The following is a 16,703-nucleotide window of genomic DNA, read 5'->3' as shown; positions in this document are numbered from 1 at the left end:
GATTCTGAGGTGGAATTTTTGAAAAACCTTTTCTTGGAGAGAGGTTACCCTCTGGAGCTATTTCTAACTCTAGCAGCAGAGGTAAAATCTGCACGACATTCCCTCTACAAACCAATACTAGGGGGGGGTTTTGTACCAGTGACCAACAATACACAAAACAAGGATACTGTTCACACTAACAGTTTTGCACACACATACTCATCAAATTCCTATGAATTGGAAGAAACAATCTTACATCACTGGCCGGTTTTAACCCTCTTTGAAGAACTAAAAGACTATATACCACCTAAACCCAGTTTTGTTCGTAAAAGAGGGGCCAATCTAAAGGAATTATTTGAAAGAAAACAAAGAAAAAAGATGAAGGTAAAACAACCAAGGCTGGGCACTTTCAGATGTGGTGCCTGTGCCCAATGTCATGCCATATCTAAAGAAACAGCACCATACCTCCCGTCTAGGAACTACAAGATACACCCCACTAGATTTTACACCTGTGCCTCTAGAGGGGTCGTATACTTGGGGATGTGCACCAACTGTCAAAGTTTCTATGTGGGCAAAACTGAGAGGGAATTAAGGAAACGTATCTCGAGCATCTTTATGACATGACCAGGAAGAAGGAAACCAATGCCTTCTATAAACACTCACTCTCCTGCCCAGATCCCAAAATTCAGTTTCTAGTTCTGGAACAGGTTGAGCCAGATGCAAGAGGTGGTGACTGGGAATCCACCTTGGGCTACCGTGAACTATTATGGCAGTTGAGACTGAATGCAGGAAGCCACCAGGTCTGAATGGGATGATCAGCATTAAACCGGTCCTCAAGCTTAGGAGGGCTAGGTTATAACTCTCATACTTGACCCCTTCATACTACAGCATCCCCACACAGCATATTAAATTACTGAACATCCACGGTTTTAGGATTCTGACTAATAAATCAAATTCTATATGAAATGGTATATGGATGGGCATCAAAAATATCTCACGCACATTTTATTGCATGTCTTTATCAGTGCAAAGTAATAATAAAAAGAAAAAATTTTAACAATTCACTGACAATCCAAACACATCTTTAAGCATATTCCTTAACAATCTACAACCCCAACCAGACTTCAGACTTTTATGTTCTGAAACCTAGGAAACTGGTATTTTAAAATGTTTTTATGGTTAGTCATTTTATTTAAGTGCAGATGTTGTTGCAAACATTTCATTTTTGAGTTGGTATAATGACTAACTTTTTAACATCCAACTCCAAAGCACCACACCTTAGTACTAGACTTACTAATTAATTAATTGTATAATTGCTAGGCTATTTAATGGAGGTTACTGCATACTGCATTTTGTTTTCACTTGATAAAGCTCAGGACTGCCTGAGCAAGCGCTGTGTGATTTTATCTGTGACTTTTGGAATACTTCAGTGTGATTTTATCTGTGACTTTTGGAACACTTCAGAAATAAAAATACAGCCTTGTGGACTTTAGCAGAGTTCTGGTTCCTTTCTTCAAGGTCGTGGATTATTCTTTGCTTGTCTTTGGTTTTTTGTGCATTACTTCAGTTGTACCACCTTAATTTAATATTAACAGAGCAATGTAGGAAAATGACTATTCAAGGTTGTTGTTAATAAATTAAACAATGTTATAATACCTCATGGAATGACTCTTTTTCTCAGCACTCTAACCACGACTTTATTTTTCTCTCTGTTTACTTCAGTAGATTGTCAACCCATGGTCTATGGGTCTATTTGTATAAGGAGAGTACTTATTACGTGCGTGGCAACAGAGCTGATAGGTGATATCAGTACAGTGTAGAATAAAAAAAAATATATATATATATATATATATATATATATATATATATATATATATATATATATATGTATAGGTCTACTTTGTGTTCCTGAAATCCCACAAGCACAAAGACGAAAATCCCGAGATGACAATCATGAACCAGGAAATACCGAACTGTGAAAGTTTACCTAGGGCAAGTAAACACTTGCCCAGCACACCACTAAGACACACTGCACTATTTAAAATGCACCTAGGTTGGGGGCTATGCCTTCCAACCCCCAACTATATATACCAACTCTGGGATCACACTACAATGGAGAAAGGGCTTAAGTCCTCACATTGGGCACATGTTTACTTGCCCTAGGTAAACTTATGCGGTTTGGTATTTCCTAGTTCACGATTGTCGTCTCAGGATTTTCATCTTTGTGCTTGTGAGATTTTGGGAATATGAAGTAGACCTATATATATCCATGTATTATATGAACCATGAATCCATTTGGCATGAGTACTCCGTTGTCATGGACATCCACAATGTACATTACTCCCCTCAACAACTGATAGTAGAGAAGAAGTGGTGGCACTATGTTTGACTAATTGTTGTCGCTCCCTTCCACAGGGGCCTTCACACCTCATTGACTATGGAAAGCTCATCAGAAACAAAGCCTTTGTCTAAAGAGATAGCTGCTCCCTGCATACTCCCTATGCCTCATGTCCATGATATCATACAGTAATTGTAAATAACGCAGGCAGCAGTTAACAAGTTTGGAACCTGACTCAGAGTTAAGTAATGTTTGCATTATTTTCAAAAATTGAGTTATATAGTTTTGTGGTGGTTACATGATATCACACATGTGAGGCATGCAATCCCAGAAGTCATTTTGCACATCACATCAAACACCTATCATATCAGCTGTAGACTTATTAGCCTGTCCCTCTATGATGGTTATGTACCATTTGCATACACTGAGACGGCTAGCTTGGGTGGTGGTTAGTACCCATGATGTATTTGGCCACTCACGCAATGCTTACTGCTGTCTTCCGTGTGCTTAATAAAGCTTGCAGCAACCAATGGAGGTCTGTACTTCAGGAGGAGGAATCTCTTCACAGCTGCAACTTCCTGTCCTTCTGAGTCCTCATATGTTTCTGGGATAGAACTCTACAGGTACAGAGGCTATGTCTGTTGACTGCAGTGTGGATTTGGATTCCACACTGCCTGTCTCCAACACTCATGCCATGATCCCTGACCATGCCATACTTTGCCTGCCATCATTGACAGGTACTGATTTTCTTCTCTGACATTCGGCAGTGGTATATCAACAGTGTAGGAGCCTGATGAAACAGCACCAGTGAAGACACCAAAACAAAATTTTCACAATAAGTAAGACATGTCTCCATTTCCTGAATCCTAGTGAATGAATGACTACCATTTCTTAGTAGAAGAGATTACAAGACAACATGCCTTGTGCTGGTGGACTCTGTGTATGAAACCTTGATGTTTCTGTGAAAATATGTTATAATGAAGTTACTCTCTACAACACCACAACCACATGTGTATTTACCCAGTGTGTATATACTAGATTCTATGAAGACATATTTACCTGGATCATCTCCAGTGGAAATTCTTGCAGGGCTGTCTAGCTCAACTCAACACTCTACCATGGTGGCTATTCATGTCAGACCTCCCATGCAGAGAGGTCCAAGACTCCTCTGTCTCAGGTTAAGGTGGTTTGGTTGATGGGCTGCCTCATACTGCCCTTCAACTCCTTTATTTACACATATGGCATGAGCTTTATCAGCACCAATCATGTCAGTGGCATGGCTTCTCACTTTCTCATAAATCTATCCGTGAGGTCACTGACAGCATTGCTGACAAACATGGCATCCTAGTAGGCACTGTCACAAAAAGGATGTAGAGATTTATCACAGGCAATCATCCATCAACCATGGAAATGCAGGCCCTGCTGCAAAATATCATTCTCTGCCTGGGAAATGTTGCATTTTCTGTTTGCCACAGTTTGGCAATCTGTTGTGGAAGGAGAAGAAAAATGTATGTGAGGATATTTGCATCATGAGTACAGGCATGTGGCTTTGCTTTATGTTTATGGGCAATAAGACACACTTATTGCATATCCATGGGAAGTTTTTTTTGTCATGCCTATATTGTCCTCCCCCCCAAAAAAACAAGGGGACTGTTAGAAAAATATGTACATTAGTTTAGTGCTTATTAGAAGCTAGAAGGGTTAATGCATTTCATTCTATTTTATGTACAGCTTAATTCTGTATGAAATTATAAGATGCTTTTTCAAACTGCAGTATGCTTTCTGAAATTGCAAAATGCTCTCTGACCTAGTATTTGCTAGCACAGCAAAATTCATGTTTATGCCTTTTGGAAATTTACTGAGAAGCAGGTGATTATCTGCTAGGTCAGGAAAATGAATGAATAGTGAATGAATAGAACAATACTGTTTTCTATAATGTGATTGAATATGAACAATCAGCTCTGTTCATGTTATGAGAACATGCACAGCTGCGGAAAAGAAAAGATACATCAAACAAAGACTGCTTGAAGAAATGAACTATAATCTGTACTTGCTTTGTGCTCAAATTAGCCATAGTACCTTGAATAGTAACATTGCATAGTGAGAAGTTGTATCTGACCGGTGGTCATCAAGGCCATGTTGTTTTTCTTAGGAAGTTTTTTTGTAAACTTGATGTGCCAGCAGAAAATCATGGACAAACAGCGGCTATGAAATAATACTGAAAAAACTTGTGATTTATTACGTCAGCTTGGTAGGCAATGTCTTGTAAGAAATGTATAAGAATAGCTTCACTTCCTGATTCTAGTTAGACAAACTCTGTATTAGCACATTTTTGTCTCCTTGCTGCAAGATTAAAGTGCCTTAACCTGAACTTGCCGTGTGTTGATCATTTTGAAGTTGTTTTTCCTTTGACAGATTAGTCCTTCAGACCGGAAACTCTCACTTCGCCTCAGGTCAGATGGGCCAGGTGGCATGAAACTGTACGGGGATTAAACCACATCGGTTCTTCTGGTTTGAAAGATCTCCGACTGAATTGTCGTTCAAAAGAGGCCTGCCACTGTTCTGATCTGCGACTGGAGGACGAGTTAGCATACGAACCAGAGACGGTCAATCACGGAGGCTCAGGTAAGGTGAGATTTACCTTTTTTCTGTTTTAGATCAGGGACTTAATTTGAATCATCTGTCAGGAGATTTGTTTTGTACAAGTCAGGGACAGAAAGATTGCAGTCTTGTTATAATTCAAGGAAACAGAATAGGTAAGACAGTTATTCTAGATAAACTGTGAAACAGAAAATCGTGGTACCATGTGAAAATAAGAAGGGTTACGTAACATTTTTAACAGTCAGAACAATATAGGTAATAAGTGCACAAAAAGTTCCCAAGATCCACCGCTAACCGAAGATGCAAAATATATGCAATTACAGTGTGCCGACAATGTTAGATACTATACAAAATTGGTTAATAAATATGAACTTAATGGCAAATTAGAAAAATCCTCGCTTATTAAACTTATCAAACAGCTTAAAACTGATGCAAAAGGACAGGTAAAAAAGCAACGTCAATTATGCATTCCTCAGGCACACAGGTGGATTGAGGAAGCAAACCGTAGAGAACAAAAAAGTAATAATTCAAAAGCTATGTTTCTAGATAAAGAAGACAATAATTTGGTAATAGCATCATCCCCTCCGCTTCCCACACCAGAATATGAAGCGAGTGGACAACCTGGTCCACCTCCGCTATACAAGGCTGTTACCGCAAAGCCAAGACCATATGTTAGAGATCCCATCGAGACTAGGTCTCGAACACGTAACTTAAGAGAGGATACTGAGTTATATGAAATAAACAAAAATTCATGAGCTATGAGTGAAGAAGAGATATGTCCACTCATAGAAGTACCAAATACTCAGGCAGGACAGGCAGGACAGGACCCGACTCTCCTAGTATACACACCATGGACACCGGAAAACATTCGGAAAGCCACAGAGGGAATTCCCCATCCAAAAGTTAATTTTAGAAAATTCTTAGAAGACTTACAGGGCATAAGGTTAAGTTATCATTTAAATGGAGAAGAAGTAGAAAAAGTAGTTAGACAAATCGTAGGTCCAGATTGGCACATGATCAGTGGCAACTGGAATCCCCGTGATGCAGAACACAAGCCACTCCCACATAGCAATGCAGAACTGGATAATAGAGTGAAAGGTCTAACAGACTGAATCTCTGAAAAGTGGAAGCCTAGGGCAGACTGGACTTGCATTAATCAATGCATTCAACAGGAAGGTAAAACTGTTGACAGATATTATGCTAGATTATTTGAGTGTTTTAATAACCATTGTGGAATGCAGGTACCTGAAGACCAAACACATGATTCCCCATATGAGCAGCAACTAAAGAATGCATTTTTGAAAGGCAGTATTTTGCCTATAAGCAGCTTTATTACAAAGCACATGGTAAACCATCATACGAGTAGATTACAGTCACTACTTGAATATGCTAGACATGCCAAAAGGCATTTTAACAGTAAAAAGAAAAAGAAAGCCCAAGTATTTTCTGTAGAAGATGGAGCAGAAGTTTATGTAGCACAGTCCGGAAAAAAGGGCAAGAAAAATGCCCAGGGAAACAAACAATCTGATAAATGATCAGAAGAGTTTGAAAAGAGAAAAAAAGGATTGAATGTTTTAAGTGCAGAAAGAAGGAACATTTAGCAAGGGATTGCAAGCAAAACAAGAAGGTAGCCATGGAAGATAAGGAGGGTGAGGACTGACTATATGAGAGTCAAGAATCACTAGAAGGGAATAACTGAGAAAAGACAAATGCAAATGTGATAGAGGGAATAGAGGATGTGATAGAATAAATAGAGGAAGTACAAGAAATCACCAATGGTGAAGAAAGTGAAATTTTGGACTTAGCATTAATGAGCCTAGAGCTCTATTTAGCAGACACAAAACCGGAAGTTACACTTCTGGTAGAGGGGAGGGAAGTTAAAATCCTGTGTGACTCAGGGGCTTCACGAACCCTGATACATCCTTCCAAACTACCAGAAAATTCAGAATCACTTGATTAGTGAAAGCAGCTAATGGACAGCTGTATCGGGAGCCACTCTCCCATAACATAGCAATAACTGACCCTGTTTCAGGGATGACCCAGAAAAGCAAAATTGTTGTTTCTACAAAATGCCCGGTAAACCTTTTGGGCAAAAATCTTATGCAGATATTTGGCATAGCAGTAGTACCGACTATGCAGGGTATGGAAGCACAAAGACAAGTGGATACTTTTGTGGTGGGACCGGAGGGTGAAACATTTTATTGGTACAGCCAGGACCTAGTCATGACTGGTCCAGGGGCAGTAACCGAAGAACTGATGAACATAGCCATCAGTAAGTCCCCCTCCCTTGACACTGATAAACGACATTTGTTGCACTGTACTCTGTATTATTGTAGCACATCAGGACCTGATAAGGAATATGAGCAAGAACCATTTAAAAACCATGCAAACAGATTAGTATTACGTAATCTGTACTGGGACACAGAAGGGAACAGTGTAGTTAGCTGTTCATTGCCCCAGGAATTCTTTGCACTCTATAAATCTAATCGATTACCACATGTTAGTTTAACTAAAGACAAGAATGTGAAATGGGCAGACCTTGGAGAAAAAGTCACAAAGTGGGAAAAATAAACAGAGTTAGAATTGTCGGAACAGGGAGTACAAAAGCAGAAGTTAAAATGGATAACGCAGACACACACATCTGTAAACTTGCAGTTTAGTGAGGACAGCTGATTAGCACTCTTACTAGAAGAGGAAGAAAATGCCTTACGGAGCATACCAGAAACTCTCTGGTCAACAGGGAAATCAGATGTAGGACTAATTTGTACAGCAGGACCAGTTACTATTACGCCAAAATCAGCATTTAGACCTCAAAAGAGACAGTATCCCTTAAGAAAGGATGCAGAAGTAGGAATCAAACCTATAATAGCAGCTTTACTTAAGGAAGGAGTACTGGTAGAATCTCCCGATTCACCATGTAACACACCCTTATTTCCTGTCAGGAAAGCAAACGGAGAATGGCGTATGGTCCAAAATTTACAAGCTGTAAATGATGCAGTAATACCTAGAGCACCTACGGTGCCAGATCCACACACCCTGTTGAATGATTTGAAGCCTCAACAGAAGTATTTTTCTGTGGTAGATATTAGCAATGTGTTCTTTTCGATACCAATACACCCTGACAGCCAACATTGGTTTGCATTCACATTTCAGGGGAAAAGATATACATACACGCGACTACCACAGGGGTATTGTGAAAGCCCAACAATATTTGCACAAGAGATGTCCAGCAGCTTGGCAGGATTTAGCCCACCAAGAGGCAGCCAAATTCTACTTTATGTAGACGACATCCTGCTGGCTGCCCCCACCTAGCAAGAATGCAGAGAAGATACCGTAGCATTACTACAATTTCTAGCCACTCAAGGACATAAAGTAAACAAAAACAAATTGCAGCTTTGGAGAAAGCAGGTTAAATAGCTGGGATATGTAATATCCAAAGAAGGCAGAACATTAGATGAAGATAGGAAAATAGCAATTTTACAAGCACCCAAACAGACTACCAAGAAGGAAATAATGTCCTTCCTGGCATGACTAATTTCTGTCGGAGTTGGATTCCAAACTATGCCTTGGAGTCTGCTCCACTGACCAACTTAATATACAAGAAGCCTATGGCAGCACAAGATTTATTACAATGGACACCAGAAGCAGAATCAGCTTTCTGTAAACTGAAACAATTGATAGCATCCTCATTAGTTTTAGGATTACCAAACTATCATAAACGTTTTTTCCAAACTGTAGATTGCAAGCAAGGTTACATGACATCAGTGTTAACACTGCAACATGGGGTTAAGCAATGCCCCATAGCTTATTATTCATCACAGCTGGACCCAGTGGCACGATCCCTGCCCCACTGTGTGCAAGCAGTAGTTGCAGCTGCAATGGCAGTACAGGCTTGGGCCTCAGTAGTGTTGTTCCACCCTCTCACATTGAGAGTGCCTCATGCAGTCGCAATTATTTTACTGCAAAAAAAAGTAGCATATCTTTCTCCTGCTAGACATCTTTCCTGTATGACTATACTCTTGAGCCAACTTCATATGACAATTGAATGATGTACAACTTTAAATCCGTCTACCTTGCTCCCGACTCCTGCGGATGGCACACCACATAGCTGCCTGCAGGAGATTGAGCAAAGACACTGCCTAGAAAAGATCTAATGGATGTTCCCTTGGATGATGCCAAGGTGACATATTATGTGGATGGCTTATGCAGAAGGGTGTCCTACAGGACAGAACCTAGTGGGGTATGCAGTAGTTTCTGATACTGAGATTTTAGAAGCAAAGTCTTTACCACACAACTTATCTGCACAAGCAGCAAAATTGATTGCCTTGACAAGGGCATGTACCTTGGCAAAGGGTAAATGTGTGAACATTTTTACTGACAGCCAGTATGCTTTTTCTACTGTACATGTTTTTGCACAACAGTGGAAAAATAGAAAAATAATAACATCTACTAGTAAACCGATTAATCATGCACAATTTATTTTAGATTTGTTAAAATCCACTCAGTTACCTCAGAAAGCAGCTATTTGTAAATGTGTAGCTCATACCAAGCAACATGATAGGATTTCAAAAGGTAATGCGAGAGCTGATACAGCTACAAAGCAGGCAGCTTCAGCTTCTGAAGTATTTCTTTTGAGTGAGGAATTACAACCTACTGAGATTTTAGATTTAGAAATGTTGAAAACAATGCAAACACTTACTACGAAAATAGAAAAACAGAAATGGATAAAAAGAGGAGCAATTCTTGAGAAAGGGCTGTACATCTCCAAAGAAGGAAAACCAATTTTGCCATCTAACTTGTTTAGATATGCAACTTTGTTGAGCCGTGGGCAGTGCCATGTTTCAACAGGGGGGATGGTACAGTTAGTGAACAGAGTGTTCATTGCGTATGGATTTACAAACTACACAAAAATTTTTTGTGCAGCATGCCATGTTTGTAACAAGTATCATGCACAAGGGGCATTGAAGCCTAAGCAAGGGAGTTTCCCAACACCATCGTACCCGTTCCATACTATCTGTATGGATTTCATAGAACTAAACAAATGCGAAAATAAGAAATATTGTCTTGTCATTATATATATGTTTTCCAAATGGGTGGAAGCTTTTCCGACCAAAAATCCAGATGCAGCTACTGTTGCAAAAGTCCTTGTTAAAGAAATTAGATTTGGCATACCGGAAAAGATCTACAGTGACAATGGCACACACTTTGTAAATCAAACTATACAACAGTTGAGCCGATATTTCGGAATTTCCTTAAAGAACCATTGTGCATACCACCCCCAATCCGCAGGATTAGTAGAGAGGCATAATGGGGTATTGAAAAACAAACTTAGGAAATTGATTAGTGAGATACAAAAGAACTGGGTGCACTGCCTGCCTCTGGCACTGTTGAGCATGAGAACTGTTCCAAATGCAAAGGGGTTAACTCCTTTTGAAATACTGTTTGGGAGGGCATATTATATACCTCAGTGGAAACCTCTCATGCCTGCAGACCAAGAGGCTGACAGTTCACTTGCAGAATACATGAGACGACTTTTAAGTAATAAACAACTTTTGCAGTTAAATTTTGTTTCAGATAAAGAACAAACCAGACCATCGGAAGCAGCAGTAGTTCCAGGCACGTGGGTCTGGGTGAAAGTTATCAAGAAGAAGAATTGGACCACACCGAAGTGGGAAGGGCCGTACCAAGTGTTACTGTCAACACCAACTGCAGTCAAGATCGCAGAGCGAGCATCCTGGATTCATCTGACACACTGTAAATTGGTTAAAAACTTTGAACTGGACAAAAAACTTGTTACTGTTACACAAGAACAAAATGACCAGATGTGGAACAAATAGAAATTTTGAACAACCCCAGAAGTATTGCATGATCAATCTGTTGGCCATACTGATAACATTAATCTTTTTGTTGTGGCCTTTCCTTTTTCCAGCCACACGAGCTGAACTGAATAAACGAGATTCGTTACTTATAGACTGGCATCCGAACTTTAACACTTACTAAGCAATTAAATATGTTTATGCTAAAACTTTTAATGTTTCGAATTGCTGGATCTGCACAGCTATACCAACAGCATACGGGGATTATTAATGACTGCTGTCCCCCTAAGGGGTCAATGAGACCTGGGAAAATTTGATTTTTGATACTACAACTGTTAAATCACAAGACAAAATAGCATTGTACCTGCCTGTTACACAAAAGGGAATTGTATGTTTTTACAAAAATAATATGGTACAGGTGGGTTGGAGCAATTGTAATGTAACTGTTCCATACAAATGTTATATCAAAGCTAATAATGCAGGTTATATTTGTGATACAAACTATGACTCTTATTTTAAACTTATGCACAAAACGGTTGATGAAGTAAAACATAATCCTGTTCTTTTTAAACAACTATCTATCATTAATAAGAAAATGTTTCATGCAGGGCAAGTATATATTAATACTAAAGTAGAGAATTGCTATTTTGTGTGTGGGAAAAAGGCATACAAATGGTTACCTGAGAATTGGTCCGGCAGTTGCTTTTTGGGTTACCTGGTTCTGGCCATACGACACATTGCAGTTTTGCCTCAGGGAAGAATTCAAAATGTCAGAGAGGTCACCAAGAAACCTGGAAATCCAATCAAGAGACCTGAAAATCCAATGGGACGAATCGAAGCAGGCTGAAGAAACCATAACTCCATAAAAAATAAAGATAAACTGACACACATGGACTTGAGTGACACTATTATATCGTGGGCAGGTATAGCCCCTGCATATGGTGCAGTGAAATCGATTTGGGAGTTGAGAAAACTGTCCAAACGTCTTGAAGTAATGAGCAATGCAACTTTTTCTGCTCTCAAATTAGTGACTGATGAACTGAACACTATGAGAACTGTGGTGCTTCAAAACCGCATGGCTCTCGACTTCACCCTAGCGGCGAAAGGTGGTACGTGCGCTTTAATAAAAGAGGAGTGCTGTTCATATATTCCTGACAACCAGCATGAGATAACAGACCATCTTGAGGTGATTCAGCAAGTGTCGGCCATGACCAAACCAGGCCCAAACCCACTGATGGATTTTTTTCCAGAATTTGTTTGGGGGGTGGGGAAGCATCCTAATGAACATCCTGATTGCCATTTGTGTGGGATTACTCCTATTAGGAGTGCGTGTTTGTTGTGGTATTCCCTGCATGAAAAGATTAATCAAGGATTTTATAGACATGTCAGTTTCTGAGACTTTGTATGAAAGTACTGAAATTAAAGAACTGTTGAAAAATGAAACACTTTCATAAGTTTAAACTGAATGACTCTCTTAACTGCAAATTCTGAACAGAAAGAGGTTAGGAGAAGAAGCAACTGTTTATGCTTTTGAAAATAGAATAAAAAGTATTAACGGGGGGAAATGTTAGAAAAATATGTTCTAATGTATATGTTTAGTGCTTATTAGAAGCTAGAAGGGTTAACACATTTCATTCTATTTTATGTACAGCTTAATTCTGTATGAAATTATAAGATGCTTTTTCAAACTGCAGTATGCTTTCTGAAATTGCAAAATGCTCTCTGACCTAGTATTTGCTAGCACAGCAAAATTCATGTTTATGCCTTTTGGAAATTTACTGAGAAGCAGGTGATTATCTGCTAGGTCAGGAAAATGAATGAATAGTGAATGAATAGAACAATACTGTTTTCTATAATGTGATTGAATATGAACAATCAGCTCTGTTCATGTTATGAGAACATGCACAGCTGCGGAAAAGAAAAGATACATCAAACAAAGACTGCTTGAAGAAATGAACTATAATCTGTACTTGCTTTGTGCTCAAATTAGCCATAGTACCTTGAATAGTAACATTGCATAGTGAGAAGTTGTATCTGACCGGTGGTCATCAAGGCCACGTTGTTTTTCTTAGGAATTTTTTTTGTAAACTTGATGTGCCAGCAGAAAATCATGGACAAACAGCTGCTATGAAATAATATTGAAAGAACTTGTGATTTATTACGTCAGCTTGGTAGGCAATGACTTGTAAGAAATGTATAAGAATAGCTTCACTTCCTGATTCTAGGTAGACAAACTCTGTATTAGCACATTTTTGTCTCCTTGCTGCAAGATTAAAGTGCCTTAACCTGAACCTGCCGTGTGTTGATCATTTTGAAGTTGTTTTCCTTTGACAGGGACAATGAACTAATGCTATTTGAAGTGTTCATTTGTGTCAACTTTCAAAACTCCATCGTTAATTATCATCAGTGTTATGACTACCACTGGTTGACTTTCCTTAGGCCATGCCTTTTATAGCATACAGGTTTATCTGTAGAGACAGATAATCTGAGTATACCTTCATAAAGGTAAAACACATTTGCATACTGACAAGCCCCTACTGAGGCCGCAAATTCATCAGTGACCAAGCAAGTACCATCCTAAGTAAGAAGAAAGGTGTATTTCTTCTGCAGAGTTTGTTAAACAGCTACAAAGGCATATGCAAGTGGGCTACTATAATTTACTCTGACTAAAGTTATGTGGGAGACTACACAAATAATATTTATTTCAGCAATTGTCAGAAATGTAAAGTGCATAACTGTAAACAGTAATAACCTCTTACTACCATATAGCTGTCCTGTTGTGTTTTCTCATGCATCTATAACTAGTAGTAATATGTGTATCAAACACTCTTTTTTCTACCTCCCCCCAAAAAATTCTGCATAGACTGTCTTTACAGAATAACTTGGCTAATGAAGTCCAGGTGTGGTAGCAGCCTGACCTATCTAGTAAGATAAGTTAGCAATTTGTGGGTATCATCACATGACAGAATCAATGCACATCTGAGATCTCTATGATCACAGTGCAAGAATGGATACATTTCATAAATGGGAAAATACATAATAATACGAGCTGTTTTATTACAGTACTGCTCAATAAAACACACCATTCCATGGCAAGATAAACATCTGATGACTGGAGCCCTTCAAACTACTCTGAATGACTACACCTCTAAGTTTTAACTTTAACAAATATTTCCACTACCACATGTACTTGCAAGATATATGCAAACATACTTTTGTGAAGGCAGCAATTAACACCAAGTTTTGAGATGCACACTTACCTTGCAAACAAACAGTTTTCAGTAAAGCCATGTCTTCCACACATTAAACAAGATTTGAAAGTTGCTGACCTGCAATGTTCTGTAGAGCAAGGAAGCCCATAGTGGCTGTGGGGGTTTATATCACATAATTTCAAAGCTTCTAGCACAGCAGTTATGCTTATAAGGTGATACCTAAAGAATGTTCCTAAATAGCATTTTCTGCTCATCATAGTTGTGGACCAAACTACACTGAGTCTCTCAGCTTTAAACACTTATGTGAGCACCTACAAGGTGCAGTGAACATGTATGGGAAGGTTAAAATACCTTAATATCAAGGGGAATAGTAGTTTACTTTCTGTCTAACTGCAGTAGTTCTCTGAAATGCAAGCTAGTGAATAGCCATGGCTTCCAGAGGCAGAGGTTTTGGCTGGGCTCTAAAATGATGCAGTAAACAGAACAGTGCCATTTTATAATTGCTGCAAAGGTACCACCAGGAATGTCTAAATGAGGACTGTTATGCTGGTCCCCCATTTTAAAATGGATGTCTGTTAAAGGCCTGGCAGGGTGATGTCTAATATCACTGGTATATCAACATTCTGTGCAGTACATAATGGTACCAGCATGACAGGTTTTGTTGACAAGCTGTCCTATGGAGTGAGTCATGTGCCAAAAAATGTAAAGGAACATAACAATGAGTGACTTACTGTAGTTCTCTGAAATGCAACCTAGTGAATGACCATGGCTTCCAGAGGCACAGGATTTGGCTGGGCACTAAGCTGATGCAGTAAACAGTACAGTACCATTTTGTATTTGCTACAAGGTACCACTGGGAATGCGTGAATGTGGACTATTACCATGGTCCCCATTGTAAAATGGATGCCTGATAAAGGCCTGGCAGGATGATGTCTGATGCCACTGACATACTCCACTCTGAGCAATGCAGCCACCACTACAGTAACCTGCAGTGATGTCATCTTGACCTTCTTCACCAGTGGTTAAATGATGCTAGAGAAAGAGCACCAAAGACATATTGTAAGTATTTTTGAAACTTAACTAAAATAGCCATTGATTTTCATACTTTGATTATTCTAAACATGTCACTTATTTATTTATTTAATCTGGGGCACTATTATGGATAACAATCTTCTGTGCTGGAGATAAATGGAGAGGGTTTGTAGTTGAAGAGGTACATATTGTTTCTTTTAATTCACACTGATTTACACTGAGTTCAGTATATGTAGCTGCTGTAAGTCTGAAGAGTACCTTACATACCTCTCAACTGTACAGATATTCTCAGACAGTCCAGATTTTGGCTTCATATTTCTGGTCCATCTTTCATAAAATTGTGGTTTTCCGGCAAATTAGTGGCAAATCATTGAAGACTGAAATTGGAAAATAATGACAGACGTTTGAGTGTATCCTTCAGAAAAGTCATGCTAATGCAAAACCCATTATTCTATCAGCTTTATAAGTTTGAAAGAGCAATATTTAAAAACTGTTCCTATTTCTGGGCCTTTGTCCCACTTTCATTTATGGCTTTGCCCAGATTTCTTGCAAGCTGCAACAACAAAATAGTAGGGTTAGGTAACAGGACTTAAACATTAAAAGGTTTTATTTACCTTGAGCTGGTTAAATTGACCAATACAGTCTTATCTACAGAATAGACAAGGGGATACAGAAAATGGTTTCAAACATATACATTTGTTACACACACCACTGCACTAAATGCAGCCCAGTAGCTGTTAAATGTGCAAAATATTTATAGTTTCTTCAAAAATGAGGTCCTCAGTTCTGCAGTGTTGACCAGCTCTATTAAAATCTGTGCCGAGAAAGTTCAAAAGTTTAAACTTTGGACAATCATTAACTGTACTGCGCTATAAATAAAAAAAATGCAAAAACACTATGGCAATACTCCTCTAACTAAGCCAAACCACAATACAACCTAGGATTTTATACACCACAGAAAGTCCCAGAGGTCATACTCAATTAGTTGTCAAGTCACAGTAGCTGAAAACTGTGCTGGGCATTTATAGTTTCTTCATGCCCTTCATGCACAGGTTAGTGCAATCATGAGCTAATTTGAAGAAACTGAATGCCAAGTCATGTAATAGATATGAAGGTAAAAAGCAAAATTATAAGCTATCAGTCATGAAGCATGCTGAGTTATGACACAATTCAAAAATAAATAAATAAACAAATAAACTTGTCAATACCAAGCCACACAATGGTTCTGAATTTAACAACCAAATGTGTAAACTCCTGTCCAGTCATGAAACATACAGTTCAGCCACCTCATGCTCTTTGGGTAATGAGAAGCACAACCAAAATGAGATCCATACTGCACAAAGCTTGTAAATTAAATGTCAGAATGATTAAACTACTATCCAACGACAAAATCGTGTCACTGAAACTGGACTAGAAATTTGCAGTCCCGCCTGTTCTTCAAGTTTGAGGTAGTGCAATGTTGAGCAGCTCAGCCAAAAAGAGTGTGATAAGACACACAACTCTGAATATAAACTCCAACAGATTAAATGGCTGACAAATCAAAATACACAGAACTATGGCCCACTGCCAAAACTGGAAACGACTGGAAATATATTTGACTATCCCTCCTATCTCTAGAGGCAAACATCTGCACCATGTTTGATTAGTATGTGCTAAGGCAGTTTCCATAGATCACAATCAGCCAGTTGTCAGAAACCAGTACTTGGCAAAAGGGATGGGTATTCA

The sequence above is a fragment of the Protopterus annectens genome, chromosome 4.part1, assembly GCF_019279795.1.
Source record: "Protopterus annectens isolate FY-2018-M chromosome 4.part1, PAN1.0, whole genome shotgun sequence".
NCBI lineage: Eukaryota > Metazoa > Chordata > Ceratodontiformes > Protopteridae > Protopterus > Protopterus annectens.
The sequence above is the reverse complement of the archived record's forward strand: the minus strand, read 5'-3'. Positions refer to the sequence as shown.